The 3,858-nt window shown below is 38.5% G+C and overlaps 1 pseudogene; it reads right to left on the reverse strand.

Annotated features, from left to right (window-relative positions):
- Window positions 1-893: 893 nt before the first annotated feature.
- Window positions 894-1,269, reverse strand: LOC148001270 (large ribosomal subunit protein eL30 pseudogene; annotated as a pseudogene).
- Between the last annotated feature and the right edge of the window lie 2,589 nt (window positions 1,270-3,858).

Consider the following 3,858-nt stretch of genomic DNA (forward strand, 5'->3'; position numbering starts at 1 on the left):
AATCCATTTGGTTCATAACTCCTGTTAATTTCAGTGTATCTCTGTTTAGTTTCTGTTTCCATGATCTGTCCATTGACAAGAGTGAGGAGGTGATGTCTCCCACTATTATTGCATGAGTTGCAATGTGTGCTTTGAGTTTTAGTAAAGTTTCTTTTATGAATGTGGGAGCATTGATGTTCAGACAGAATTGAGAGTTCATCCTGGTGGATTTTTCCTTTGATGAATGTAAAGTATCCTTCCTTAATCTTTTTTCATAACTTTTGGTTGAAGTTGATTTTATTCAATATTAGAATCGCTACTCCAACTTTTTACTTGTGACTATTTGCTGGCATAAATTTCTCAGCCTTCTTCTCTGAGATAGTGTCTGGATTTGTCACTGAAGTGCATTTCATGTATGCAGCAAAATGCTGTGTCCTGTTTACATATCCAGTCTGTCAGTTTATGTCTTTTTATTGGGGAACTGAGTCCATTGATATCAAGAAATTTTAAGGAATAGTGACTGTTGTTTCCTGTTATTTTGTTGTTAGAGGTGTTAAAGGTGAAATTTTGTGTGACTATCTTCATTTGGGTTTGTTGCTAGAAGATTACCTTCTTCCTTTTTCTAGTTTCCCTACTCATGTTGGAGTTTTCTATCTATTATCCTTTGCGGGGCTGGATTTGTGGAAAGATATTGTGTAAATTTGGTTTTATCATGGAATATCTTTGCTTCTCTATTTATGGTAATTGAGAGTTTTGCTGGAGCTGGCATTTGTGTTCTCTTTGTGCCTGAATGACATATGCCCAGGATCTTCTAGCTTTCACAGTCTCTGGTGAGAAGTCTGGTGTAATTCTGATAGGCCTGCCTTTATATGTTACCTGAGCTTTTTCCCTTACTGCCTTTTTTAAAAGGAGCTCTGGCAAAGTTTTATTAAAGGAAACCTTTCTTGTTTACTTCTCACCAGTCTGTTCTGGCATGCTTCTAATATCAGAATCACCTGGGTCAATGATAACAAGTGTGCATACTTTGCAGTATTTTCCACATGCTGTGCCCAATGCAATATTATTGCCACTGTAGTGATGGTCACTAGTTTTAGCCAACATGGAATAATATTCTATTTCAGATTTCCTCAAAGCTGGGCAGTTGTCGAGGATAACCAACTTTGCTTTGCCTTGTCTAATCATCTTCAGAGTCTGTTTGTTCCCCTTCATGTACTTTCCAGTTTTCATAACAAGTTGGAGCCTAAAGTTGATCAACTCCAGAGACTTTTTCATCTTCTTTGCAGCCACCATCTTCTTGCCTTAGGTGTGGGACAACTCCCAACCAAGATCAGGTACAAGATGGCCAGGGAGTGAAAAAGGAAGGAGCTCCCACAATGCAAAGTTCTTCTAGGTGGACAGAGGATTATCCCCCTTACTGCTTTTAATATTCTTTCTTTGTTTTGAGCATTTGGTATTTAGACTATTATGTGATGGGAGGAATTTTTCTTCTAGTCCAATCTATTTGGAGTTCTGTAGGCTTCTTGTATGTTTATGGGCATCTCTTTCTTCAGGTTAGGGATGCTTTTTTCTATAATTTTGTTGAAGATATTTACTGGCCCTTTAATTTGGGAATCTTTACTCTCTTCTATACCTACTATTCTTAGGTTTGATCTTCTCATTGTGTCCTGGATTTCCTGGATATTTTGGACTAGGAGCTTTTTGCATTTTACACTATCTTCAATGGTTGTGTTGATGTTTTCTATGGTATCTTCTGACCCTGAGATTCTCTCTTCTATGTCTTGTATTCCGTTGGTGATGCTTGCATCTATAACTCCTGATAGCTTCCCTAGGTTTTCTGTCTCCAGAGTTGTCTCCCTTTGTGCTTTCTTTATTGTTTCTCTTTCCATTTTTAGATCTTTGATGATTTTGTTCAACTCCTTCACCTGATTGTTTTTGTTTTCCTTTAATTCTTTCATGGATTTTTGTGCTTCCTCTTTAAGAGCTTTTCCTTGCTTACTTGTGTTGTCCGGTATTTCTTTAAGGGAGTTATTTGTGTCCTTCTTAAAGTCCTCCATCATTATCATAAAATGTGATTTTAAATCTAAATCTTGATTTTCGTGTGTGATGGGGTAGCCAGAACTTGCTGTGGTGATAGAACTGAGTCCTGATGATACAAAATAGCCTTGGTGTCTGTTGCTTAGGTTCTTGTGCTTGCCTCTTCCCATCTGATTATCTCTGGTGTTAGTTGGTCTTGTTGTCTCTGATTGGATCTTTTTCCTCATGTTGGTTTGTGAACCTGGGATCTTAGGAGTTAGAGCACTGCTGGATGGTCAGAACTCTCTGGGATGGGGGGTTCGGATTTGGGTTTGGATGGCTGTGGAACAGTCATAGGTCTGGGCACAGATGGAGACCAGAAGGATCCTTTCCCAGGCTTCTTTGTGGTGGTACCTGTGCACAGTGTGCTCCTGGCAGGTCCCTCTTTGGACAGTTATTGGAGAGAAAGTGGGGTCTCATATGTGGGTTTAGGAGTGAGAGTATTCCAGGGAGAATTCCTCTCTCCAGGCAGAATTTGGGTACCCAGATACCATTTTCAACGTTATTCAAAACCAGAATTAAATGTTTTTCTTTTAAATACTTATTTTATTATTTCTTTATATTTCCATACAAGAATAGTCTATTTACATCATTCCAACCCCATTATTTCTCTCATCTCGTTCTTCCTATGTCTTCCCAACACCCCTCAAATTCATGTCTGTCTGTCTATCTGCCTATCTATCTATCTATCTATCTATCTATCTATCTATCTATCTATCATCTACTGCTGAGCCTTTTACTGCTTGTCATATGCATATTTGTGTAGGACTGAGCACTGGAGACTAAATAGCTTTCCAAGGCCCCATTCCTGGTGAAGATTCTTCTCCTATCAGCCATTAAGGGCCCATAGACAGAATCTCATGAGACTTTCTCTGTCCATCTTGGCCTGCCAACTGGTGCTTGCTCAGGTGGTATTCACAAGACTTTCCTGGTGGGCAGAATTTTATGCCATGGATAGATCTGGGGACTGCAAGGGGGAATGACAACTAGATAGGTTTCAGGGTAGTCAGCAGACTAGGTTGGTTCATAGTTTGTGTGACTAGGGATTGACCTGGTAATTAGGGAGGGTGCCAGCTAGACAGGGTTCAGGATACACACCAAACCAGCCTGCACAGGAGTTCGGAGCTTTAATAGTTTTATCAATACTCAATAGTTATTTCCTTTTACAAACATTTTGATATAATGTTATTTTGTAAATAAATTGCTCATAATATTTCTTTTCAGGCCACAGTGCTTTATTAATTAAAAATAATAAATAATAAATTATTTAATAATTTATTAACACTTATAATAATAGTATTCATACCAGAGCCATATTTGCCATAATCATTTTGGTTAGCGTACCTTCTGCTTCACTCTCAGAATTTACCTAGAAGGAGATTCTGCACTTCCAGAGTCTTTTAAGGTTTGGGTAGCCACCTGGACCTACCTTCTGTTAACTAAGTATATCACAGCTGCCACGGGCACATCATTCTTCCACCTTTTGCTTCGTGTAAACTGGAGCTTCTTCTGGGTTCCTCTGTGATCAGTCATCACATGTGAAGACAGATGCATGTCTATGATTAAAATCCTCCTTCCCCAACACAATCCAGCAGCATCTGCTCTGTGCATCATCATTCGCCAAATTTGATTGATTTTGTGACCTTCAGATTGGTAGAAAGAAGGAGAATGAGTGAATGAGAAAAATGTTTATTTGGACTCCATTATTAATAGGGGTGCGAAAATAAGTAAAGACATGCACTAAGTTATCCTATTTACTACACATTTTTATATTTAACATTTACAATTCAGAACATTAAATGTATA

Source organism: Rattus norvegicus, chromosome 14 (assembly GCF_021556685.1).
Source record: "Rattus norvegicus strain SHRSP/BbbUtx chromosome 14, alternate assembly SHRSP_T2T, whole genome shotgun sequence".
In the NCBI taxonomy this organism is placed as follows: Eukaryota; Metazoa; Chordata; class Mammalia; order Rodentia; family Muridae; genus Rattus; species Rattus norvegicus.